This window comes from Rhinopithecus bieti, unplaced genomic scaffold (genome assembly GCF_001698545.2).
Source record: "Rhinopithecus bieti isolate Rb0 unplaced genomic scaffold, ASM169854v2 scaffold_26532, whole genome shotgun sequence".
In the NCBI taxonomy this organism is placed as follows: Eukaryota; Metazoa; Chordata; class Mammalia; order Primates; family Cercopithecidae; genus Rhinopithecus; species Rhinopithecus bieti.
The window spans coordinates 549,005-566,573 of NW_016812934.1; the positions used below are offsets into that span (position 1 = coordinate 549,005).

Consider the following 17,569-nt stretch of genomic DNA (forward strand, 5'->3'; position numbering starts at 1 on the left):
TCCCTCCCTCCTTCCTTCCTTCCTTCCTTCCTTCCTTCCTTCCTTCCTTCCTCTTCATTCCTTCTTTCCTTCCCTTCCTCCCTTCCTTCCTCCTCTTCCTTCCTCCCCTTCCTCCCTCCTTTCTTCTTTCCCTTCTTCCTCCCTCCTTTCCTCAAGCAATAGACCTTGAGTTTCAGAACATGGTTTTAGTTGTTACCTGGTTCAAGCCTGGCCTGGCTTTTGTAGGCTGTGTGACACTGGGTAAGTGGCTTCCCCTGTCCGAGCCTCAGTTTCCCGATCTGTAAAATGGAGACAGTAGCAGAGCCCACTTCATTCTGTCTTATGAGAACTAGATGAAGAAATTAATGAAAGTGCTTGGCACATAGTAAGGGCAGAATCATTGCTACCTGTTATTTTCCTAAATTATTATTTATTGCATGCATCTCATGTACCAGTGGGGCACAGAGACGAATCGCACAGCCTGTGTCCCCCAAGGTGCTCACTGACATGACAGCTCTCATAAGCAACCCCAAATTATGTTTTTAAAATAGTATTTTATGTCTGGGCAGGAATACAGATACATTCACAGCGCTCAAAAGAAAAGTGATACTGAACTTATGAAGCAGATAAATTAGGGGTGATTATTCTCATCACAAAAGGATACACTACAGGGATTCTTTAAGTGGTAAGTCCTCTAATACTGGAAGCGTGGAAGTCTTAGCTGGAGCTCTCTCTGCCCTGGCTCCCCCACAGAGCAGTTAATGGTGGTGAAATGAGAGAGCCTGGCCTGAGACAGGAACTCCGAATTTGCACCTCATCACTGACTGGTCAGGCAGCCTGCGGCAGGCAGTGTCCCCTCTCGGACTCTCAGTTTCCCCTGATGACTGGATGGGATCGCATCTCTGCAGTGTCCCCGTCCCCATCTGAGCCCAGATGACATCTTCCCTACTGGACTCTCTGCTTCCACTCCTCCCCCAATCCCTTCTTCATATCACAGCTGCAGGGATCTTCTAAAAGCCCAAATCAGTTTCCCCTACATAAAGCCCTCCAGTGGCTTCCCCTTACCCTCAGGACCTTACCCTTACTTCCAGCCCAGCTCATCTCATCTGCTCCCCTTTCCACCTTGCTCCTGCACCTCCAGCCACTCCCGTGCATTCCTACCCCAGGGCCTTTGCACTTGCTGGTCCTTACTGGAACTTTGCCTCAGGCCCCTTGGCTCTTTTCTTGTTACTAAGTTTCTAGTTGAAATGTCACCATCTCAGGATCCCCCATCTAATAGACATCTAGTTCTCACTGGATCATTTTTGTTTTATCTTTATTATCTTAATTGTACTTGGTGCCGATATAATCATGTGTCTTTGCTTGTTTAATGTCTTTCCTCTCCCAAGAATGTCAGCCAAGGACAGAGACTGGGTCTGTCTTCACTGTTGGCCTCTCAGCACCTTACATGGGGCCTGACGCTTAGGAGGGGCTCAGCAGGTGTGTGCCGAAGTCATCATTGGACTTCGATGTTTCAGTATGCTCATTTTAGGTGTGTTTAAGTTTTGTGCAAAGGAGCGAGTGATTGGTTTCCTAACTTTTGGAAAGTAAAGATGGTGTGAATCCAGTAATATAGGACAGTCTCCTTGATGCACCTGCGGTCAGGCTGGTGCTGTCTTGGGTCGAAAGCAAAGGAGTGGACTCAGAACCAGCCCCGAGGGGACACGTTACCCTTGGGTGCAAATAGCATAAGGATCAGAGGCTGCTCGCCACACATACTGTGATGGAAAAGGTCACCGGCAACTGGCCTGCATGGTTTCCACATCTTGGCCATGTGGTTCTTTAATTATTTTTATTTTCATTTATTTGTTTTGAGACAAGTTCTTTCTCTGTCACCCAGGCTGGAGTGTAGTGACTCAATCATGGCTCACTGTGGCCTCGAACTCCTGGACTCAAGTGGTCCTGCCACCTCAACCTCCCAAGTAGATGGAACTACAGGTATGTGCCATCACACCTAGCTAAGGTTTTTTTATTTTTATTTTTAAAATTATTATTATTATTATTCCTGTATTGTTTGTAGAGACGAGGTTTCACCATCTTGCCAGGCTGGTCTCTAACTCCTGGGCTTAAGGGATCCACCTGCCTCAGCCTCCCAAAGTGCTACGGTTACAGGCGTGAGCCACCACTCCCAGCCTTTATTTGTATTTGTATTTTTTTTTTTTTTTTTTGTAGAGACAAGATCTCACAATATTGCCTGTCTTGTCTTGAACTCCTGGCCTCAAATGATCCTCCTGCTTCAGCCTCCTGAGTTGTTGGGATTACAGGCGTGAACCACCACACCCAGCCTGGCCACATGGTTCCGTGGGTGACTTTGGTCAACCAAGACAGCAGCAATGCAAAACAAAATGAAGGTGCTCAGAGAGACACATGGGACGTGCCGAGGAGCCCTGGAGGAAGAGGAGAATAATTCTGATGGGAGAGATCTGGAAGGATGAGGCTGGAGTGAGATGGAATGGTGCAACAGCAGGCAGGGGATTGGGCTTCCTGGTACCTGGTTCGGGGAGGGGAGGCTGGGTCTTTTCTTTCAGACTCCTCTTGTTTGGAATTGATTCTGATGCTCTTAAAAGATGGTTCACCTGATCCCCTTGAAATGATCATACTGAAGTAGGCACCAGAGGGTACCAATAGTTACCAAGAACTTACCATGTGCTGGACCTACATAAAATATTTTACCTGTGCTGTTTGACCTAATCTTCACATTGGCTGATGCCAGCCAAGTGATTGTATCCTCCTTTCAGGGATTCGGAAACAGGCCCAGAGAGGTTGTGACTTTTCTAAGCACACACAGCAAATAAATGCTGAGACTGGAATTTGAACTCAAGTCTGCCTGGTTTTGGAGCCAGTGCTTGCCGGAGACATCAAGATGTCTCCTGAATTCAAGAAGGGAGGAAGGGTGATGCTGGGTGCTGTGAGAGCAGGGATAAGATTTAGGAGCAGAAGGTACAATGAAGAGGGGGTCATAGGTGGGGATTCAGAGGTGGAAGGGAAGAACATTCTGGTCCCAGAGAAGACTCCTGCCTCCAAGCTCCCAGCCCCACTCCGCCCAGCCCTCTCTGCCCCTGGCCTGGAGCAGCCCCGGGTGGGGGATGTGGGGAGGAGAACTAAGCATCATGTAATTGCCCTGGCTCTTCTGTGAAATTTGTTTCGGGACACATTAGTTCCAGTGAATTTAGCCGAACAGCGGGGAGCCCTGAGAAATGATTTGCAATTAGCCGCAGCCCCCCATTGGGATGCGAGGCTTGGGCACTGAGTGGGGCATGGCCAAGGGGGTGCAGCCGCCACCCAGTGCCCGTGGAAATGCCAGCAAGCAGGCAGGAGTGGCTCAACTGGTGAGTTTCAGACCTGACATCTCTCTGAGCCTGGTGGAGGCTGACGGGGGATGAAGTAGAAACATTTGACCCCCAAACTGTCAAGGCCAAGACTTAGCTAGGCCAGAGGGGCGCTCGAAATGATCAAATCCAATTCTCCTGCTTTGCAGAGGGGATGCAGGAGGTGGGCATTGCACATGTTCGCCTCTGTGGGGATGGCTCCTGGAGCATCTCCTTGTAATCACTGTGCCCCTCTGTGTCCTCAGCACTGTGCCGGGTATTTCTCTAATTATAAATCTTCCCCAACTCTCAGGGAAGCAGGGAGATGATGCCCATTTTGCGGGGAGGGAAATAGATGCCCAGAGAGATGAAGGGGCTCTTGCCAGGTTAGCTGGAATGTGGCAGGAGGAGGACTTGAACCCAGGTCTCTTGGACTCTCTGCGTCGTTACACCTGCTTCCTATCACGGCCTCTAAGGGGAGGCAGAATGGCAGTCATTAGGGCCCTGAAGCCAGCACACCTGGCACAAGTCCCAGCTCTGCCACTTTCTGGCCTTGTTACCTTGCACAGGTCACTTCTGCTCTCTGAGACTCAGTTTCCTCATCTGAAAAATAAGAATGTGCTTCCCATGTGATAGTGTATCTTCTAGGATTAAATGAGAATATAAAGTGTTATGGCAGTGGGAAGAGCTCAATCAGTAACAGCCATTACTATTACTGTCATTGATTGATTGATTAGAGACAGGGTCTCACCCTGTCACCCAATCTAGAGGACAGTGGTACAATCATATCTCATTGCAGCCTTAAACTCCTGGGCCCAAAGGATCTTCCTGCTTCAGTCTCCTGAGTAGCCAGGACCATAGGTGTGCCCCACCATGCCTGGCTGATTTTTAAAACATTATTTTGTAGAGATGGGGTCTCACTATGTTGCCCAGGCTGGTCTCTAACTCCTGGCCTCTAGTGATCCTCCTGCTTCTGCCTCCTTAATTGCTGGGATTACAGGCTGGCATTACCCCATGCCCACCCGTTATTGCTATTGTTATTATTGCATCCTGATCAAACTTAACTGTAGAGGGGAGAAGGGAGTGGAGAAAGATCCCATGTTCCCAGGAGGTGGCTGCTTGCCCACATACATAGGCTTCCCAGCTCAGTCAGTACCCTCTGTCCTATTCATTGGGTGGGCATGGAGATGATCAAGACATAGTCCTGGCCTCACACAAATGCTTCTGGAGTGAGCTGAGCAGTTGCAGCTGTGGGCCTTCACAGCACACAGAGGTCTCGTTACTGGGTAGTTAGGGAGGGCACCTGAGGGGAGGTGACTTTGTCCCAGTATGATCCCTATTATATTGGTGGATCCCCATTGTACAACCCCAGGGGGCGCCCTTCACATTGTGTCTGATGCCAAGCAACACAGTGACTGGGATTCTGATAAAAATGGCAGACACTTGCCATATGCCAGACACTATTCTAAGCACCTTACAAATTTTATTAGCTAATTTACTCCTCACAGTAATATTACCAGATAGGCCCTATTATAATTCTACTTTTCAATGAGGAAGAAAATAAAGCAAAGAAGGCTTTTATGCCTTCCTTCTCCCTGGTCACACAGCAAAAGGCATTGCTGAGACTCAACCCAGGCTAGCTGGTTCTAGAACTACCCTAACCACTACACTACCCTGCCTGCTTCCCCAGGGTCCTTTTTCCCTCCTGCTGGTCACTTGCCATACTTTGTCCTCCCCATGAATAAAGGAGGCAGGACAAGAATGTCAGTCTGGGTGTGGCTCTCGTCTGTAATCCCAACACTTTGGGAGGCCGAGGTAGGCGGATCACTTGAGGTCAGGAGTTTGAGACCAGCCTGACCAACATGGTGAAATCGCGTCTCTACTAAACACACAAAAATTAGCTGGGCATGGTGGTGCGCACCTGTAGTCCCAGCTACTCGAGAGGCTGAGGCAAGAGAGTCGCTTGAATCCGGGAGGTGGAGGTTGCAATGAGCCGAGATTGTGCCTCTGCACTCCTGCCTGTGTGACAGAGCAAGACTGCCCCCTCCCCAAAAAAAAGTTTATGTGTCACTCAGTTCAAGAGGAAAGAGCTAGACAGATGAGTCTTCATGGCATGCAGAGGTCTCTGTGGGCTCGGGTGGTCAGGGAGGGCTTCTAGGAGGAGGTGGAATCATCCCTGTTACGGTGGAGGGCTTCACACTGCACAACTCCATGGGGCTTTCACCTCCCTCCATGGAGGCCAGAGAGGTAGATCTCATCTCTCTCAGGTCTACAGAGGAGGAAACTGAGGACCAATTGCCCAATGTCATGCAGCTAAAATGTAGGTTGACCAGCCCTCCTGACTTGCCTGGGGCTGTCTGGGTTTAGCACTGAAATTCCCACATCCTAGGAAATCCTTCAGTCCCTGGCAAACTGGGCTGGTTATTCACCTCATTTTTAGGGACAGGGCTGGGATTTGAACCCAAGACTGGCCGACCCCCACATCCCCTTGTCCCTCTGCACCATCCTCTGTACCATTCATTTTGAATTTGCACCTTGTTCCTCTTCTGAATTTATCAGCTCTGGCTCCCTTGGTCCTCTGAGAACTGCCCTGTCCCACGCCTTCTGTGGATCTCCCCAGTGCCCGGGGCTGTGCTTTCTCTCCCTCCAGTGCCTTATCTTCCCTTGTCTTCTTGTGGAAGAAGAGATAAAAGTAATTCTTATGGCCGCTTCTCCACTGGCGACGGCCAGCCCCGTCCCCCTCCTGCTGCATTTCCCTGGTCCGGCCAGATAAAGGGTTAGGCCTAAGCACATGTCATTTTCTTTGTGTGAAATCAATATTCAGCAAAGTTTATCTGCCCGACATAGCAGGAAGTGCTAATTTCATCCGCGTCAATTATTTTGATGAATGTTCATAATGCCCGGGGTGTGAGTAGAAGATAAAAGAATTACCGGAATAACGCATATGTACTCCTTGCACACACACACATGCTTGCCCACGAGTTCACACTGGGGCACACACAGACCTGACCAGGGGAAGGTGTTGACTGACAGCTGCCCTGTCCTCAGCTGCTGATGGTTCAAAACATCTCCGAGAGAGGGATCAGGAGAGGGGATTCGTGCGAGAGTGTTATCAGTCCGTGATTTTTAGGATAGAGTAGAGGTTCTCAACTAGGGGGCGATTTTGACCCCCAGGGGACTTTTGGCAATGTCTGGAGCCATTTTTCGTTGGGGAGGGGAGATGCTACTGGCATCTGGTGGGTAGAGGCCAGGGTTGCTGCTAAACATCCTGTAATGCCCGGTACAGCCTGAAAACAAAGAATTCTCTAGCCCACACTTCAGAGGTGTTGAGGCTAAGCGATTAGAATGGAGTTTTAAAAAATTTTACTTTTAAAGCATTTCTCTGTAAATGTATGTTTCTAATTTCTAGCAGTACTGGCAAGAAAATATCTGTGGGTTTGCACATATAGTTCTAAGATAGGATGAAGAAACAAGGAATCAGATGCTAAATACAAGTAGAGAAATATTTTTACTTAGGTAATTCCACCTCCTGGTGATTCCCTGTGAAATTTAAAAAGATATGGTAGAATAAAGACAAATCTGAGTTTTAAAAACTGACCTGGTAGAAATTCTCATGGGCTATAAGCCATGGGCCAAGCCATAGTCAACAGAATAGGAATGCTAAGAATGAATTCTGGAGGGTCTGAGAGTCTCTCTTGGATGTGTGTGTGTGAGGCTCTGCTGGTGAGGGGACCAAGATCCTTGGTCTGCCCCTGGCATCCTGCCATGTGTGCGTGGAGGCAAACATCACCCCACACATATTTGTCATTGCAGGACATGTAAACAGACAGGAGGACCCCTGTCTTCTACTTAGAAGCAGCTAAATTTGAGCATCTTATTGGACAGCACGTCTTAAACTCTAACGTGCTCAGAGATCACCTGGAAATCTTATCAAAATGCGAAGTCTGATTCAGCAGGTCTGGGGTGGGGTCAGAGATGTTGCATTTTTGACCAGTTTAGTGCAGGAAGCCAAATGCTTTTTCTATAATTCTGGTCTAAACTACATGTCATAGATGAGGTGCTACAGGCTATGTGGTGCTGGGATTTTTCTACCTTTCTTCATGTCAGCCTCCAGAACCTGTGAAAAACTCCTCGCCTTCTAACAAAAGTCAGCAGCACATATAAATATATATATAGTTTAAACAAATATATCTGAAGATGCCCCTTCTAGGATGAAATGCTGCGTGTCGATCACATAATATATGATGTTGTGAGCAGATGTCATGATATTATATGATAAAATATTATGAGCAGATGATATGCTATTTATTATAAGCAGGTGATATATGATGCCATATTACGGTTATGGATGATGATGTATTGTGTATCCTGGCATATGTGGGAGATTATGTATTCACATGCTCTGGCACAAAGAGTCTGATTTAAGAACTTCCTTCAACTCACCTACCTCTGGCTCTGCCAATCAAAGTCTCTCTGCTGAGTGGGACAGAGGATCAAAACTCGTCAATCCTTAGGACTAAGCCATGTGTGGATTTGAGATTTCTGGGGATTTTAGGCCCATAGGCCACGAATTCTGAATATTCTGCAACCTGCTCAGGGCTTTAGGTCTGCAGGAGCTGGTTCTCAGATCCATTTGTAGCATGAATAATATTAAGAATAAAATTTCTGCAAGCCAATGGCTGGTCTAAGGCATGTAAAGAAAAAGCTGGATATACTCATGATCTTGAAACTAAATTATAATAAGCAAAAATGGAATCAAGAGGGAATATCTGAAAGTAATAACAGGAACCCTTCAGAGTTCATTTCATCAAAGCAACCATCAGGTGAATACCAATGCAAATACTCTGTAGATAAACAATCACTCCTTGCCAATTTGGAGGGAAGGAGAGAGCAAAGAGGAGTTTGAATGAATAGCAGGTCTGAAAACTAAATATCCTCCAATCAATAAAAATCCATTTCCTGCACATCAAATTCTAAGTTCTCGCATTTTTAAATGCAGAGATGAAATTCACTGGTAATTAACAATTACAGAGGCAATAAGGGGCAGCGCCTTGGGGTGCAGACTCCGGAGGCAGCCGGCCTAGGTTGAAGTCCAGGTTCTACCATTTCCTGAGTGGGTGACCTCAGGGAGGTTGCAGAACCCTTTGTGCCTCTATTTGCTTGCCTGTAAAATGGCCATAATGGCAACTCTTGTCTCAGGATGTGGTTATGGGGATTTAAGAGACACAAAGTGCTTGGGGCAGTGCCTGGCATGCAGGAAGCACTCAGCAAATGCCCAATTTTTATGTTATTACCAATGAACCTATCTACCCAGCAATGAAAGTGCTGCACTCCTTAGACAGTTCCTCTGCTGAAGAAGCCGAAATGTGCTCCCTGAAATCTAGCTTCAACATCAAAAGTGTGCCCAGCCCACTGCTGTTGTCGGTGGAGTGGAGGTGGACCTTCCCCCAGTGGAAGTGGCATTATTGTCAACGGTCAACTGAATGGAGGCTTTGGTGACTTCAGGGTCAGTGAAACACTGAAAATTTGTGTTGATAATGACTTGATATTAATTGCACTCCCCATGCATGAAGTCGCTATTAAAAAGAAAATAATAGCCGGGCGCGGTGGCTCAAGCCTGTAATCCCAGCACTTTGGGAGGCCGAGACGGGCGGATCACAAGGTCAGGAGATCGAGACCATCCTTGCCAACATGGTGAAACCCCGTCTCTACTAAAATACAAAAAACTAGCCGGGCGAGGTGGCGAGCGCTTGTAGTCCCAGCTACTCGGGAGGCTGAGGCAGGAGAATGGCGTAAACCCGGGAGGCGGAGCTTGCAGTGAGCTGAGATCCGGCCCCTGCCCCCCAGCCGGGGCGACAGAGCGAGACTCTGTCTCAAAAAAAAAAAAAAAAAAAAAAAAGAAAAGAAAATAATAACCCAAGAAACTTAGGAGAAAGGGCTAAGCCACAAGCCATAAGCTTTGGAGAAAGGGCTTTCTTACTGATTCTCACTAAAGTGGATATGGCTACATCTGATGACCCAAAAGAGTGATCTCTTTTCATCCCCAAGCTCTCTGTCCACCTTGTTCCACTTCCCCTGAGGCTCAGCCCCATAGGTGGCTTGGTTTTCATCCAAAGCAGGATTGTTCAACCTTGGAACCATTGGTCTTTTGGGTCAGGTGATTCTTTGTCATAGAGGTGCTGTCCTGTGCATTTTAGGATGTTTAGCAGCACCTCTGATCTCTACCCACCAGATGCCAGGAGTGTCATCTCCTGTGTTGTGATACCCAAAACTGTCACCAGACATTGTCAAATGCTCCCTGGGGAGGTAAAACCATTCCCAGTTGAGAACCACTGATCTAACAACTCTCAGGGTCCTCAGGGTGCCTGCCTACTGTCTTTATGGGGACCAACTATACCCTTTCTTTGCAGGCTGAGGCAGCTAGCTTTCTCGAATGCTATTCAAAAGACAGGCAGATTCATAGGCTAGGATGTCACCCAAGCAATTGGAATGGGAGGTTCTTCACACAGCACTCTCAGTCTTTGATGAGTCAACTAGATGGTAAAGGAAACAGAGAGGATGATCTCAATAAGACAATAAAGGTAAATGAAGAGAGGCAGAAGGAGAAAGTGTGGTGGAGAGAGGGTGGATTTTGGAGACAGACCTCTTGGGCTCAAATCCTGGCTGTATAAACCTTGTTATTTAAGGTTTCCAGGCCTGAGTTTCCCTATTCATATGGCGAGGATACAGGTGTCAGTGAGTTCTCTGGAGATAAGTGAGATGATGTCTATAAGTTGTATACTGCAGCATCTGGTCCTTCTCAAGTATTCAGTACTAAGAAGCTATTGTTAGTAGCTTTATCAATACATATGCATACCTCTGTATCCTACAGACATTTGTGATTATGTAATTGTTTATATAGTTTTTATTTTATGCCTGTCTTTCCACTAGAACATAAGCACATAAAGGCAGGAGCCAGAATGGACTTTTCCACTGTGGTATCCCTAGTCCTAGCACATATTTGCTGCTCTGTGTTTGCCCAGTGTTGAATACACTTTCAGATGTGCCCTATATCCTAAGGGAACTCTGATTCTGCAAGTAGTTGAGTTTCTATTCCTATGTCAGGGCAGTTAGCTGGAGGTATCTACAGTGGAAATACCATCAGTTGCCCTTGTGAGCACACCCTATCTGCCAGACTCTGTATGTAGTACTCATATTGGTTATTTATTGCTGTGTAAAAAATTACTGTAAACTTACTGGCTTATATTGACACATATGTATTATCTCACAATTCTGGGGGTCAGGGGTCTGGGCATGGCTTAGCTGGGCTGGGGTCTCCCACAAGTCTGCAGTCAGGGTGCCAGTGGGTACTGAGATCTCCTCTGGAGACTCAACTGGGGAAAGATCTTCCAAGCTCACGTGGTTGTTAGCAGGATCCGATTCCTCGTGGGCTGTTGGACTAAGGTCCTCAGGGGTGCTGCCCTCTGTTCCTTGCCATGTGGGCCTCTCCATAGGACATCATATAACGTCAACGCCCATGAGAGAAACACTCAGCTAGGAGGACAGAAGTTAGAATCATGGAAATGATATCCTGTCACCTTTGTTGTATTTATTGGTTTGAAATGAGTCCCAGGTCTTGCCCACACTCGGTGGGGAGTGGGGAGGGGGAGCATTACACAAGGGTGTGGACAGTAGGAGGTGGGATCACTGGGGCATGTCTTAGAGCAGGGATGTCCAATCTTTTGGCTTCCCAGGGACACACTGGAAGAAGAAGAATTATCTTGGGTCACACATAAAATAAACACTAATGATAGGTGATGAGCTAAAAAAAAAAATCACAAAAAAAATCTCATAATGTTTTAAGAAACTTTACAAATTTACTTTGGGCTGCATTCAAAGCCATCCTGGGCCACATGTGGCCTGTGAGCCATGGGTTGGACAAACTTGTCTTAGAGTCTGGCTACCATAGTCCCTTATAAATATTACCTTGTTAAATCCTCACCACAACCCCATGGGACAGGTTTTTGTTGTTGTTGTTGTTGTTTTGTTTTGAGATGGAGTCTCGCCCTGTCACCCAGGCTAGAGTGCAATGTGCAATCTCAGCTCACTGCAGTCTCTACCTCCCAGGTTCAAGCAATTCTCCTGCCTCAGCCCCCTGAGTAGCTGGGATTACAGGCATGCACCACCATGCCCAGCTAATTTTGTATTTTAGTAGAGATGAGGTTTCACCATGCTGGCCAGGCTGGTCTTGAACTCCCGACCTCAAGTGATCTGCCTGTCTTGGCCTCAAAAAGTGCTGGGATTACAAGTGTGAGCCACTGCCCCGGCCTTGGACAGGTCTTATTCCCATTTTACAGATATGAAAAGAGGAAAGTCATGGGTGTCACAATGACATTGTGACTCAGTCAACAATGACCAAGGTAGACAGTGTTGTCACTGTGGTACCTATGGTATTGGACAGAGTCCACATTGCTGCGGCCACTCCAATGTGCTGTGATTTTCAGCTTAATCCAACTTGAGGTGTTATATGACTGAGTTCCTGCAGAATATCATAGGCTCCAGGAGACAAAAAACTTAAAGGATGCAGCTAGTTTAAGCATGGCCAAAACTGGGAGTTCAGGTCCCCTTTGAGAGGACCTTGTCTCTGTCAACTCCACAGGATGCCTGGTAGAGTTGGGACATCTAAGATGTCATCACCACTCACATGGCACCTCAGCAAGGATATTTTTCATGGCAGGGTTGGCTGCAACTGTTTGGGGTCACGTGTCTGGGGCTCAATTCTTGACCTTGGCTAAATTTCTTGGTCTTCCTCTATGACATCTCAGGTTCTCTTTCTCCGCACATAACCTCTCCATATAGTCTTTCCAGCAATGCAGCCAGACTTCTTACAAAACAGCTCCAAGAGGGGACATTGCAAGTCGCAAAGAAGGAAGCTGGAGATCTCTGAAGACCCAACCTTGGAAATCACACAGCATCACTTCTAGCACATTTTGTTGGTTAAAGTGAGTCATGGGGCCAGCTCAGATTCTGTATAGGAGGGAACTGGACAAATGCATGGCTACCAGGATACCTGGCCCACAGGGGACTGTGTAGGAAGAGTTAATGTAGCAGGTCTGATTATAGGGCTGGTCCTTGGCTGGCATCTGGGAACTTGGCTGTTGGAATGTTCCCTATGCTATAAGGTTGTTTTGCCAAGCCACAGACACCAATGCCAGCTTTCTTTCTGAGAATCTGGAGTTCTGAGTATTGTGGCTGTCTACATGATGAGCCCCCAATAAAAACATGAGCTTTGAGTCTCAGATGGACTTCTCTGGGCAGAAACATTGCACATGTGTTGCCTCATCTTGCTGCTGGGTAAAGGAGCAGTCTCAATGTCCCTTCCTGGGGAGGGAGGGAAAGAGCATCAGAAGCCTGAGTGTGGAGCCCTCCAGATGTTACCTGATGTGCCTTTCTCTCTTGCTGATCTTGCCACTGTAATAAACTACAGATGTAAGTATAACAACCTCCATGAGTCCTAGCTAGTCACTGAATGTATGGATGATCTCAGAGACCCTTGAAACAGGGACCAACTCTCAGAAACAAGCTACCACAAATGGGTGCTACCAAGGTCCATAATGGGAATCAGGATTCCCTTTGGAGGCCAGATGCCAATATCAGGTACTGCTTAGGTCTCTGACCTACCCCACCCAACTTCCTGGAAAATAAGAGTCTCAGAGGTTTGATGAAAAGGAAGAATATGAGTACTTCTGGATACTCCCCCATAAGGGGCATTCTGCCTACCCATGGTTGAGGGCAGCATCATTACAAAGGTGGTACCAAAACTTGAGTTGCCTCCAACCCTGCAATCTAATCACAGTGCAGTTGGTCATGGTAGTATTATTGACATGAGCAAAAAATAGAAAACAGCTTAATGTCCAACAGTAGAAGGCTGGTTAAGTAAATTATGGTACATCCATCAGATCTGGTCACTGAAGTGAGGTTTATGGAGAGTTAATGGCAGGGATGTGCTTATGATGCATCACTAAGTTTAAAACAATTAAATAATTGCTTAAATATGATATTATCACCATGGATCTCTGCTGATGTTGTTCTAATTAATTAATTATAATTACCTCTTTCCTACCAGGCTGTGAGCTCTTTCAGGTGGAGATTTTGATTTTCATTTAGTGTTAATGGCAAACATTTATTGGGCACTCACTATGTGGGTGGCAGGTACTCTGCTAAGTATTTTACATGGTTTAATCCTCATAACAGCTGTGGTAGAGTGACTGCATCAATGGCCCCATTCCCTGTATCCCCCTACTTTGAAATGTGACTTTGTAATTCCTCCCCTCAAGGGTTGGAGCTGGTTTCCCTTCCCCTGGAGGCTGAGCTGGCCTTGTGACTTGTTTTGACCAATAGAATGAGGCACAAATGATGACATGCTAGTTCTGAGCCCAGACCTCACAAGAGACCATCTAACACTTCTGCTCTCTCTTGGAGCCCTGTCTCTGAAATGAGAACAACCCTTGTCTAGCCTCCTGGAAAATGAGAGACCATGTGGAGCAGAACAGTCATTCCAGCTGAGTCAGCTCCCAGCCAAGCCACCAGCTGATTTTAGAGCTGCTCAACTGACAGTAGACTTAAGGACCATGATAAATGGTGATTGTTGTAAGCAATTGAATTTTTTTTGAGGGGGAGGGGGTGTTGGGGTTTGTTACACAGCAATAGCTAACTGATACAATAGTCCTAGGAGGTAGGCTCTACTATCCACATACCAATCTTATGAATGAGGAAAGTTTCAGAGGCATTAACTAATTTGCCTAAGGCCGTGAAGCTAATTAATGCTGGAGTGAGGATTTAAGCTTAAGAAGGCCAACTCCAAAGTCCTAGCTCTTACCTTCTACACATACTGCCTCTGTATTTCTATGACAGCACAGGACTTGGCATGTAGTAGATGCTCAGTTATTGTTACTTGAATGAATGTTTTACTATTCATTCTATATTTTAAGCAGATCTTTACCAAAGTATTAACAATGGAAAGCACTGAGTGGAGGAATCATGGATTTTAAAAAAATTAACTTATTTATGTATTTGCTTTAAAACGAAAACCCACAAAAATATTATTTACAAAAAAACAATACACAGAGATCAGAAGAGTGGAGGACATGGCTGGTTTTGGGTAGGTCCAGAGCTGATGATTTCTTCTACAATGTTGTCAAAGCCAGGTGGCAAGTCTTACCTTTCTGGAGTCTTCCCAGTGCTCTGCTGGTCTCACGCAAAGGCCAGATTCCCACCCCAGCCTCTCAAATTCTCTGCTTGAGGGAGCAGAAACCAGCACGCTATTTCCTCACAGATCCAAGAGCATCCTGAGAAATCCAAACACCAGGGCGTTTTCCTATTAGTTTTTGTTGCTCTATTTTTTCAAATAAGGGAATAGCAAATGTCATATAAATTACACAATTTAGTACAAAATGTAGTTTAGCCCCAAAACAACAGCTGACAAAAAGAAAAAGAAACTCAGCAGTCTACTGAAGAACAATTTCATTTAGTAGATAATTTAGAATCACTAAGTATTAGTTTTCTTAAAATCAAGAAATGCTAACAGTATTTCAAGGATCTTATTGCTGTTACTAACTGGGAAAGTCTTTGCATAATTAGCAATGTGGCTCTTTGCGAGAGCAACATGTCCCTTTTATGTGGAAAGATGGGAATGAATTATCTGTGGTGTCTTGTGCATGTTTATGTAGGCTTTTATAAGTGTCACCACTGATACATTCCTGGACTTGAGCCAGACCATGTAATGTTTGGCAGTCTTTTGGTGTGGGCAGGAAGGAAGAAGTTTGGTGAATGGCTGGAATTATTTCTGCAATTCTTGGTATTGGGAAGGGACGTCTGAGTCCTTAGTTTCCCAACTGAGACTCGTGTCTGGACAATGTGCTGAATCATGATCTGGGTAGGAGTTGAAGTTCTAGGGGCAGAGGAAGGTTAATAGCCTTATTGGGTCCAGAGCTGATTACTCAGCAGTAGTGTGAGGTGCAGGCATCAATTTAGGAGAGAGTCTGAATTCTTCTTCTTGTATGCAGCCTTGGGAAAGGACTTACTGGATTGTATTAGTCAGTAGAGGCTAGGTCATGCTGCATAGCAAACAGTCCAAAAAAAAATCTCATGGTTTAAAACAAAGAGGGTTAATTTCTTGCTCATCTCACTTGTCCAGTTCTAATCTGTAGGTGCAACACTGCTCATTGAAGTCACTCAGGAACCCAGCTAGAGGAGCAGTCATTATTTTTAGGACACTGCTATCTCAACATACGTTTCCATAATCCATGCAGCAGAGAAAGAGAGTGCTGGAGAATCAAGTACAAGCAATTAAATGTTTGATCAAGAAGCAACACAGTTACTCTTGTTCAAATTTAATGTGGCCAAACAGTCACATCATCACATCTAATTTCAAGGGAAAGAAGACTTGTAACCCACTTGTACCTGGCAGTAGAGCCCTAGCTATTGATGAACATTAATGATGTCTACCACATGGATCTGAGAAATTGGGTGCCCAGGAGTGGCTACCTCTAGATATGAACCTTATTAGTTATTAGCAGCAGCATTCCCACCACTTATTATTTTTGTACCTCTTTATATTCTACAAAGGGTATCTACAAACAGCTTACTTGATCCTTTCAATAATAGTAACTGACATATATTTTTAAACCAGAAACAAGGTAGCTACCAGGCACTTTGCATATGTTGTCTCACCTAATTCTATGAGCACTGTATTACTATAAAGCCCCATTTTACAGACAGAGCAACTGAGGCTCAGAGAGGTTAAATGACTTGCCCAGCGTTACACAGCAGTAAGCAGCCATGCTTCCAATTCTAGCTGTGTTTTTCTCTTAAGGAAGGGAAAAAAGGGGTTGACAAGTGACCGAGATGGTTGATTATGTGACACTAGTCACTTAAGTTAGCCAGGAAACCTCTTTGAATGATCAAGTAGACTCAGTGATTGTTTTAGGCAAAATCTCTGATTTCCAAGTTCTCTATTTTCTCCCCTTCCACCAGCTGTATCTTGATCTGTCTTGAAGACAGGCATCAATGAACAGAGCAGGGGTGGGTTGGTTTGCGGGGTGCAGTGTGGTGGGGAGGGGAAAGAGGCTTTGCAATGGTGCTGAGCAGTGCCCGTCTCAGGGACACAATCAGCAAGTGTCCAAAGGTGGGAGGGGCTTCTTAGCAAGCTTAGCGTGATCGGGGGTGATGCCCCATCTGTCTCATTGGGGTCTCAGCCCATCTGTTTTCCTGCTGTCTCCAGGGGCTACTGACCTGACCCCTTTCACCAGCACTTAGAGGAAGAAGTTTTGAAACATGCTTGTGTCAGTGAGCCCCCCAAGACCGTGAATCAGAAGGCAACGTTTTAGAGCAGCATTGTTCGGTCGAATTTTCTGCCGCCGTGGAAATGTGCTTCTGCACTGTCCCAGTAGGGAAGGCAGTTGTCACATGTCTTGAAATGTGGTTAGTGGGAATGAAGAACTGGGTTTGTCATGTTATTAAATTTACATTAATTTAAACATAAATAGGCACACGTGGCTGTGGTTACCCTATTGGGTAGCGTAGGTTTAGGAAGCACTTCCTAAAGAAGGAGACACACCTTTAAGTAATTCACAGAGAACAGTTTTTTGTTTGTTTGTTTTGTTTTTTTTGAGATGGAGTCTCGCTCTGCAGCCCAGGCTGGAGTGCAGTGGCGTGATCTTGGCTCACTACAAGCCCCGCCTCCCAGATTCAAGTGATTTTCCTGCCTCAGCCTCCTGAGGAGCTGGGATTACAGGCATGTGCCACCACACTCAGTTAATTTTCTGTATTTTTAATAAAAACGAGGTTTCGTCATGCTGGCCAGGTGGATCTTGAATTCGTGACCTCAAGTGATCCACCCGCCTCGGCCTCCCAAAGTGCTGGGATTACAGGTCTGGCCACTGTGCCTGGCCAGACAACAGTTTTAAGTAACTTAGAATTACATGATGAGAAGTTATTCTTTCTGTTGTCTTCTTCCAACTTTGGGATTCCAGCCAGGAGTAAGTCTTCTTTGTTGCTGATAGGTCTTTGACGCTTTTCTAACGATTGCTCACTTCCCTTTTCAACAAAGAGGGCAAAAGCAGGCCTGGGGCCTTCCACAGGTAAATGCATTTGGCTTACATTTAATAGCATCGTTTTATTTTTACTTGTATTTATTTGTATGGCTACCACCAATTTGTGGCAAGAGAAACAGATTTTCCATTTATGGTAGTGATACAGAGTTT

At 45.9% G+C, this 17,569-nt stretch overlaps 1 long non-coding RNA gene across 1 annotated transcript in view; it reads left to right on the forward strand.

The window, feature by feature from the left end:
* The window catches only part of LOC108512183 (uncharacterized), a 3,779-nt gene extending 2,341 nt beyond the window's left edge, over positions 1 to 1,438 (forward strand). The window contains exons 2-3 of the long non-coding RNA XR_001880526.1: positions 549 to 664; positions 1,368 to 1,438. This is a non-coding gene — a long non-coding RNA (uncharacterized LOC108512183). The remainder of the gene's footprint in view (positions 1 to 548; positions 665 to 1,367) is intronic.
* Positions 1,439 to 17,569: the final 16,131 nt, after the last annotated feature.